Genomic DNA, 9,980 nt, shown 5'->3' on the forward strand with positions numbered 1-9,980 from the left:
TTTAGAAAATGCATATGGAAATGCAAGGGATCCAGAATAGGCAAATCCACAGAAAAACAAAGGAAATTCATGGTTGCCTAATGCTGAAAAGGGGAGGCAGGACCCCAGGTGGGGTCCCCGGTTTCTTTTTGGGGGAATGAAAAGTGAACTGAAAACCCCACTGTGAGGAAGGTTGCGTAACTCCGGGGCTGTACTGGGAGACACTGGAATGAAACTTTGGGGCCCTGGGGGGTGTGCAGGAAGAGGAACAGGACCCCCACAACGGCCACGGCCTTCTCCATGACGCTGGGCAAGGCTGGCCGCAGCCGGCTGACCTTGCCCTCTACCCCAGCCAGGGCTCACCTTCTATGTCTCTCTGGTTCACCTTGACTTCATACGCAAGAAGCTCTGAAAAAGGAAACAAGAAGGGGACGGTTCCCTTTCCTGCCTTCCTCTCACGTAACCGTGGCCAACTGTCACAGGGTGACCTGATGTCACAGGACCAAGGGGCGGTGGGGGAGGGGGGAGGTGCCCTCCCGCCTCTCCTGCCTCTGCATGTGAATATTCCAAAAGCCTGGCACCTTAGACATGGCCCAGGCCTGGGGCTGGCATCCTCGGGGAGGGACCCGTCCTCCAATGAGCCCTCACCTCTGCAGGGCGCGGGGGAAGCCGGCGCGGGGGAAGCCGGCGCGGAGGGCTCGCTGGAGCCCACCAGGATGACATCCGTGTTGTTCTGCTCCATGTCCGGCTCCAGGACTGGGACGACCACAGCGAGACCCCGCCGGGACACAGGACACGGACAGAGGGAGGAAACGGCCGGTGGGCCTCTGCCTGAGAACCCTAGCTCCCAGCACGGGGGATGCCCCTGATCACCCAGTTCGGTCCCCCCCACGGTGCTGCCTGCGCCTCCTGACCCAGCGTCTGGCCAGGAAGACCTGTGGGGAGCACCAATCAAGCCCCGAGGCTCGCCGTGTCCCCTGTGACCTGTCCCTCCCCGCCCAGGGCCCCCGCCACCGTGTAGGGCCCGGTGGGCTTCTCTCCACGAAGGGGAGGGCAGGGACCTGCGGTGGGCTGGAGGCCCCGGTCCACCCGCCGGCTGCGGGTCCCTCTGACATCCCCGTGCTCTCTCCTCCCACAGGGTCCCCCAGACCCCCTCCTGTGGCCTCCCCCGACAACACCCCCAGCGCAGGAGGCCGGGAGCGGTAGGAAGGGCTCACGGATTTCGCAGGTGGCCTGCCACGGCTCCTCGGGGGGCGGCTCGGGGTCGGAGCGGCCCAGGGCCTCCACACTCGGGGTCCCCTTGGGAGACAGAGCCATGACGCGGTGACAAGGGGCTTCCCAGAAAACGCCTGCGGTCGAAGATCTGGGGGCCGGGGTGTGGACCGGCCGGAGAGCACTGGGGTGGGGGTGCGCAGGTTCCCACGTGACGCCTGACGTGCGGGGGCGGGGGTGGGGCGGCGGAGGTCGAGGGAACCCTCACTGCCAGGGGGTGCTGGGTGGAAGGGGGAAGGGCTCATGCGGGGGGAGGGGGCTCCTACTGGGTGGGGGTTTGGGGGTTCAGTGGGGGAGGGGGAGGACCGCCCTCAGGATGGGTGGGGTTAAGAGCCCACTTCTGTGAGGAGGTTTCTGGTGTGGGAGGAGGGGGCGGCGTTGGGGGCCAGCTAGGGAGCTGGGTGGGGGAGGCGTGCTGGGGGCGGGGCTTAGGGGCTCAGTGCTCTGGGCAGGGGTGGAGGCGGGGCTTGGCAGGGGAGGGCAGGAGGGGCAGGGGGTGGTGAGGGAGTTCTGTGCTGGCTTGGGTAGCTGGGGGGTGGCTTCCAGAGTGGGGGTGAGGAAAAAGGGGGACCTTTGCTGCGGGTGGGATGGGCCCAGGGACAGCGGGTGGCGGGCTGTGGTTGGGAGGGGGACACCTTTGGACCCTCCTGGGAACTCCGCAGTGGTTACAGGGCTGGGCAGATGTTGGGGTGATACCGGGGGAGGGGCAGTAACTCCCTGTCCCCCAGCTTGGGTGTGGCCCAGTGACTTTCTGGCGCAAAGTGCAGAGTGGTGGGGGGGTAATTCTGCACGGACCCCCGCCTCTGCTGGGCCACCCGGCTTGACTTCCTCGGTGACAAGGAGGGCGCTTGCGCTCTGGGGTCTTCCTCCCGACAGCCCACGAGCTCCAGTCTCTCGGCCGCGAGGACACCAGCGGAAGATTCCAGTAGAGGGACTTTCTGCAAGGTCCCGCCCAGGCGTTCTCCAAACGGCCCAGGTCCTCAACAGAGGCTTACGGTGTCCACAACGCGGTCGGTCACAGCCAAGAAGAGCCCAGGGAGACCTGCGACTGGGATGTCCCGTGGGGACTCGGGAGGGAAAAGGACGGGAGGGAAATGGGAGGAAACAGGAGAGCACCGTGGCGGGTTAGCGTGGGTGACAGTGTGTTAGCGGCGTTCGTCCGTAGGGACAGACCTCCACCGGCCAGGCTGTCGCCCTATGACACAGGAGAGCAGGGCCGCTGTGCAGTCTGTGGGAAGCCGGGACGGGGAGCTCTCTGCGAAGGTAAACGCACAGAACCTGCTGGAATTATTACTGCTGTTTCACGATGCGGCGGCATCAACTCTCATCCCTGCGGTGCGTTATTTCTCATGACTTGCTTGTTTTGTCACCGGCACGGTGTGTCTTTCGGCCACTTCCACCCACCTCGTCCCCTGACCCCTCGTCCTCCACCTCCAGCCACCACCAGCCCGTTCTCTGCGGCCCTGAGCGCAGGGCGTGTGTGTGCGTGTGCGTGTGTGTGTGTGTGTGTGCATGTTTCGATTCCACACCTAAGAGAGGTCGTTCGGGGAAGGAAATTACAGGATTTCACTTCTGTGTAGAATTCAAGAAACAAAGCAGAGGAACGCAGGGGAAGAGGAGCGAAGGGGAGATAGACTTAAGACCAGAGCCGAGAGAGAGGCAACTCGTAAGAGATGCTAAACTCTGGGAAATAAGCAAGGTCGCCGGAGGGGAGGGGCGGGGAGTGGTGACTGGGGACGGCAGGAAGGAGGGCTCGCGAGGGGACGAGCGCTGGGTGTTGTTTGCCGCTGATGAGTCACCAGACTCTACCTCTGAAACTAATTAATACACTCTGTGTTAATTGAATTTAAATAAATTTAGATAAAACAAAAAAGAGGTCATATGGGGTCTGTCTTTCCGTCTGACTTATCTCACTTGGCATAATGTCCTCAAGGTCCTTCCACGTTGCAAATGGCAAGATTTCCTTCTTTTTAGGGCACCCAGTGGCCCTGTCCGCACGCCGTGTGTCTCTCTCCATCCTCCCACCAACACTTAGGTGGTTTCCAGGTCTGGGCTGTCGCGCACCACGCCGCAGTGAGCACAGGGGTGCACGTCGCTTTTTGAGTCAGTGTTTTTGTTTTCTTTCGATGGCTGAAGTGCGGTTGCTGGGTCGCAGGGCAGCTCTATTCTCAGCTCTTCGAGGACCCTCCGCACTGTTTTCCAGAGCGGCTGCCCAGCTTGCGTTCCCGCCGGCAGGAGGAGGGCTCCCCTTTCTCCGCATCCTTGTCTTTTTGGTCCCGGCCACGCTGACAGGTGCGAGGTGGTCTCGTCGTGGTTTTGATTTGCATTTCCTGGTTCGTGGTAGCGAGCTCCTTTCTATGTGCCCGTCGGACCGCTGTCGGTCTTCTCTGGAGAAAAGAGGCCTGTGCGGGTCTGCGCCCGCTTTCAGGAGCACGGCTTGTTTCACGGGTGTTGCTCTGTATGCGTCCCTGGTCTGTTTTGAACATTGACACCTTATCAGATAGGAAATTTACAAACTTGGAGTTTTCGGTTCTTCACGTTCAAGTCTTTGGCCCATTTTTGAGTTGATCGTTCTGCGTGGTGGGAGAAAGTGGCCCGGTTTAATTCCAGTGTCCCCAACACCACTGAGAAGAGAGACTGTCCGTTTCCCATTGTATATTCTTGGCTCCTTGGTCATGAATCAATTGGCCCCACACCACGGGTTTACTTGCGGGCTGTCTGTTCTGCGTGTGTCTGCCGATCTGCGTGTCTGCTTTATGAGGCTCTCGCACTGTTTTAAGTATCACGGCTCTGTGATACAGTTTGAAATCAGGAAACACAACGTCTGCAGCTTTGTTCTTCCTCAATATCGCTCTAGCCATCTGGGGTCCGTTGTGTTTCCATACACGTTTTGGGATAGTTTGTTCTATCTCTGTGAAAAATGCCATCGGAGTTTTGCCAGGGGCGGCACGGGGTCTGTAGACTGCTTCGGGTAACGTGGATATTACAATAATATTAGTTAGGGGCGCCTGGGGGGCTCAGTGGGTTAAAGCCGGCTCTCTGCTCAGCAGGGAGCCTGCTTCCTCCTCTCTCTCTGCCTGCCTCTCTGCCAACCTGTGATCTCTGTCTGTCAAATCAATAAATAAAATCTTTAAAAAAAAAATTAGTTATGCGAACACAGGATATTTCAGATACCCTTATAAATAGTTAAAAGTATTTCTTCTAAAATTGTGTATTTTTGATTTTTAACATTTTTTAAAAGATTTACTTATTTATTTTAGAGAGAGAGAGAGAGCACGGGCAGGAGTGCAGAGGGAGAGGGAGCGAGAATCCCGAGCAGACTCCCCAGCAAGCGTGGAGCCCCACGTGGGGCTCGATCCCACAACCCTGAGATCGTGACCTGAGCTGACACCGAAAGTTGGACCCCTAACCGACGGTGCCACCCAAGTGCCCCCAATTTTTTTAACTTTAACTTTAATCTCTTGCAGCGGAACCGTCTCTGTTGCTCTCTCCTCCTCTCGTTTAGCTCCGTTTGGGTGTCATTTAGCAAGGACACCAGGGAGATCATCACAGGGACGCTGCGTCCCAGCGCCGCTGCTGAGCCTCCGGGCCCATCCGCCTTGTTCTAGAGTCTGGAGGATGCCGGGCTCCTTGTGGGGCTGCCAGGGCCATTCTGGGCCCACGGAAGGGACTGTGTTCTTGCGGTGGGGCTCATGCGGCAGGAAGAGCATCTGGGGGGGGGCGGGCAGGAGCCGCTGGTTCCTCTCCGTGTGGGGCGGAGGCTCACGGAACGTTCTGCACGGGGTGGGGGACAAGCGCTGGTGCGTACCCAGGATGCTCCCCGCAGGGGCCTTGCTGTCAGTCTGGGGGTCCCTGGCACCCAGTTGCAGCGCTCTGCAGGAGGTCACAGAGGGGGGTGCCCTGGTGGTCTGGAGACAGACCCCAGAGGAGCTAGCCTCTTGGTGACCAGCTCAGGTCCGAATGCCATCCCCAGGACCAGACCATGAGATACGCGGGCTTCTCCTGCTGGCTGTGGGTGCCAGGCCTCTGGGGATCTCTGGACACCTGTTCTCGCCCGTGGAAACCCCAGGAAGCCTAACATCACACACGTGGAGAGTCCCTTGTGGGAGCAAAGGGCAGAACCTAAAATAGGCTTTCTCCACCTCCATGGGCATTACTGGCTGAGCCCCGGCGGTGTACCTGGCCTCCTCCAGGCCTCGTGGAGGTGAACCCCGGCCGGGCCCCCGACCCCCCTGCCTTCCCACGGCCAGGGCGTCCACGGGGTGGGCACGGGCACAGGTCAAACACGTCGACAGCCTGTGCAGGAGCCCCCACAGCCTCAGACCACGGAGAGCACGGGAGAGGGTCCCGCATGCCTGGGGGTCACTCTCAGGGGGCTGCCGACACCCTCTTCCGGCCTGACAGGGTCACCCACAGCTTGATCCTGGCAGGGAGGGTGGGGTGGAGGACGGGGAAGTTCAGGTGCTTTCTGGCCGGCGGGCGTCCTCCACACTCCAGGGGGGCCCCAGGCCAGCTGAGGGGGGGGGGGTCACGTGTAGCCGGAGGGAATCCCAGCCCGGTCCAGGGCCGAACAAGCTGGATGCTCGTGTCCCGGGACAGGGGAGAGACAGCCCCACCCCGAGTCAGCCCCACTGTGCTGTCCTTCTGTGTTTCTGCAGCAGCCTCAGAAATAGCAGGAGGGACTCGGGGCTCCCACTCCAGGAAACCGGAGAAGGTTCTCGGGCAAAAGGAGCAGGGAGAGGGGGCCTGGCAGGCGCGGCTGAGATGCTTGTCCCCTGGAGAGTGTGCTGACCAAGGGCAGACGCCCGCACCACTGCCCTGAGGCACGTTTGGGAAGAGACCGGGCATGAGTGTCCATCTGGGGGCAGGGGTTCCGGCCCCTTTCCTTTTCCTCCAGGTATCAGGTGGGGTCCTGGCTGCCTGTAGATGGGTCAGGCCGAGCAGACGGAAAGATGGTGCCCGGGCAGCGGGAGCTCACAGCCGCCACTCTTGGCGCCCTCCCGGGACGGCAGGCTCCTGGGAGAGAGGCTGCCTCTCTCTGCTCCGTCTGGAGCTGGTTTCCCAAACTGGTGTTCCGCGAGCTCACTCTCACGTGCCGTGTCTGTAAACGCGCTGGGAGGGAACACTCTTTGCGAAGCACGTTAAGGGAGACAGAGCCAAGCACATTTACTGCAGGACGTCCCAGAGACCAGATGATCTCCCAGGCAGAGGACAGGCACACAGCATGTCCTGGGCCCGTCTGGCCGCCAGACCCCCCGAGGCTCCCTGTGACCGGGTTTCGGAAGACGGGATGAACTGCCGGCCCCCGCCTGGGCTCCTGGGCTGCGGGGACAAACAACGCTGGGCTCAGAGCTTCAGCGACAGAGGCAGAGGGGAGAGACGAGGCGGCCAAGCCTCCCAGCTGGGTCCCCGATGCTCCCGTGGACACGGAGGACCCCAGAGGAGGACACTCTGTGACCGAGTGGAAAAGGCCAGATGCACTGCCAGCTGTGTGAGCGGGTGCGCCCCGCAAACATGACCAGACAACCCCCTCTCCTGGCTAGGACGGGGGACCGTCACCTCCTCCCTGCCTCTGCATGGCCTCCTAGGGACACCGGCCCCAGGGAGCCAGAGTGGCGCCCCTTCCCCACAGCACCCCACTGTGCTGGGGGGGCGCGGGGTGGGGGAGGGGGACCGAGGGAACCCGGCTCCGCTGTGCGGGGTCTCACTCCCGACTGTCTGTCCTTCCCTTACTGATCTGAGCGCTGCTTGAACATGAAAGACGCAGACTCTCGCGTCATCCGCGGGTATGGGCCGCCAGCTTTCTCCTGGGCTTGTCGCCGGCGTCTGCGTGTTCAGCGCTATTTGTATACGCGACTCTCCTACGTCGTTAAGTCACATCCAGTGGCTTCTTCTGAGCTGCACTTTTCCTACCGAACTTTAAAATCTCTCCATCCCAAGAGGAGAAAGACATTCATCCCGATCTCCCTGTTGTGTTTCATTTTTGCTACTTACGTCTTTACTCAGAATACTTTTTAGTGTTGGGCACGATTTTTGCAAAAGATTTGCCCTTCGTCTCAAGACCAGCTGCGAGGACTCCATCCACGCAGTCACACGAGTGTGTTGAAATGATGCGTGTGTGACGTCATCGGTCCTCGGGTGTGTCCGGGTCCTGCTGTGTGCCGGCTCCGCTCCCAGCCGCCGGGCTCCAGCCGCCCACGCTCCTCCCGGGGGCTAATGACCGTGCGCGCGTCCTCGTAGCGCCGCAGCCTTCAAGAGGGTTTTGTGCGTGTGCCAACGCCGTCCCAAAGGACAGTGGGGTCAAGTTCGGAAGCCCCTGTGCTGAGGATTGGACTCTGTGAGCCTCATAGATTAAGGAAGAAAAAAACCAATTGTTAAAAGAACAATTAAGAAATGAAGTCCAGAAACATGGTGTATTTCCCTTTTTCGTTCTTTTTTTTCTTTCTAAAGATTTTATTCATTTATTAGAGAGAGAGAGCGTGCGCAAGCAGGGGGAGCAGCAGAGGGAGAGGGAGAAGCAGGCTCCCCACGGAGCAGAGAGCCCGATGCGCTGCTCGATCCCAGGACCCTGGGATCGTGACCTGAGCCGAAGGCAGAGGCTTTAACCCACTGAGCCACCCAGGCACCCGAAAGTGTGCATTTAATATATACTTTTAAAATAACAATGTTACCCTAAAGACACAAAGGTAGTGATCCGAAGGGGCACGCACACCTGAATGTTCATAGCAGCAATGTCCACAGCAGCCAAACTATGGAAAGAGCCCAGATATCCACCGACTGATAAATGGATAAAGAAGATGCGGTTCATATACACAATGGAATACTATGCAGCCATCAAAACCCCTAAAATCTTGCATTTGCGACGACGTGGATGGAACTGGAGGGTATCACGCTGGATGAAATAAGCAAATCAGAGAAAGACAATTATCATTTGATCTCCTGACATGAAGAATTTGAGAAACAAGACAGAGGGCCATAGGGGAAGGGAGGGAAAAATGGAACAAGATGAAACCAGAGAGGGAGACAAACCCTAAGAGACTCTTGATCTCAGGAAACAAACAGGGTTGCTGGAGGGGAGGGGGCGGGGGGGACACGGGGGAGGGCTTGTGCCATGGTGAGCTGTGAACTGTGTAACTGATGATTCACAGACCTGCACCTGTGAAACAAACATAAATTGTAAGTTGATTTAAAAAATAGAGTCTCACCCTCTACAAAGAATTTAACTTGCACAAGTTTATAAACGGCGAGTAAGTGGCAAATAGAGAATTTGAACCCTGAGAAAAGCAGCAGCCTCCGTACGGGAAGAGGGATAGTCTTCACCCTATTCCTACTGCCAAGTCTCACAACCCCTGGTGTTATACACACAATGAATATCAGAAGACTCTGAACGGTGGAGAGAACAAAGACCCTCCCAAGGTCCCTCCCAAGGGACCTCGGACCCAAGGATTAACATGGTGATTGTTTCCCTGGTTTGATTTTTTTTTTTTTTAATTTTTGCCTCGTATCCCAGGCCTGCTACCAAAGAAGCCAGCAACCCAGAAACACCAACAGGCACAGACCAAAAAAGCTACCCAATCAGTGGACGGCCTGAAGGGCATAAAAAGGCTGGCCCTCCTGTGAGCAAGAAGGGAGTCCTCCTCCCTGACCACCCTGAACTGGGGCATTGGTCTTTTCTGGCCTTCAGGCTGGACTGAAACATGGGCTTTTCTTGGGTCTCAGGCCTGCCGGCTTTCAGACCGGAGCTTACACCATCAACTCTGCTGGGTCTCCAGCTTGCTGGCTGTGGATCTTGGAACTTCTCAGCCTCCATAATCCTCTGAGCCAATTTTTAAATAATAAATATGCATTCTGTTGGTTATGTTTCTCTGGAGATCTTATATGGCAGCTCTTATAAGGATGCTTCCGTGAGAAGTTATGAACACATTAGAAACAAGTGGAAAAATAGTAAGTCCCAGGCAAGAAAAAGTCTCAGCGAAGAAAGAGAAGATGAAGGGAAGAACCCAGTGAAAATACAATAGCTAAATAAATAACAACTAAATAAATAATTAAAACAAAAAACAGAAAAACCAGAACTCCATGGAGGGATCAGAGGAAAGACTCGGTGAACTCGAAGACAGAACAGAGGTACCCAGAGGCATTTGGGTGACTCAGTCGATTAAGCATCCTACTCCTGATCTCGGCTCGGGTTTTGATCTCAGAGTTATCAATTAAAGCACTGTCAAAAAAAAAAAAAAAAAAAAGAACAGAGGTTCCCAGTCCGGGTCACACAGACATAATATACTGATAAAAGTGAACAAAATCCGAGGGACCTGGGTGACTACAGCCACAGGATTTCTCACCAGAGTCCCAAACGGAGACGAGAAAGAGCATGAAGCTAAAAAGTACATGAAATGATGACTGAAAAAGTCTCAAATTTTGGCAGAGGTCATAAAGCGCTATAGATTCAACAATGTGAACAAATCCCAAATAGGATAAAGCCAAAGAAATTCACTCTGAGACACATCATAGTAAAACTTCTGAAAACCAAGGACAAGGACAAGGAAATCAGTGAGAGGGGATCCGACATTACACCTATAACAGGAGAAACAGTTCAAAGGACACCAAGTTTCAGAAATCATGGAGGAGAGAAACACTTTTCAGGTGTTGAAAAAGGAGAACTACCAACCCAGAATTCTGTGTCCAGTGACAATGTCCTTTAGGAACGAAGGGAGAACCGAGAATTCTCCGAT

Source organism: Meles meles, chromosome 4 (assembly GCF_922984935.1).
Source record: "Meles meles chromosome 4, mMelMel3.1 paternal haplotype, whole genome shotgun sequence".
Lineage (NCBI taxonomy): Eukaryota > Metazoa > Chordata > Mammalia > Carnivora > Mustelidae > Meles > Meles meles.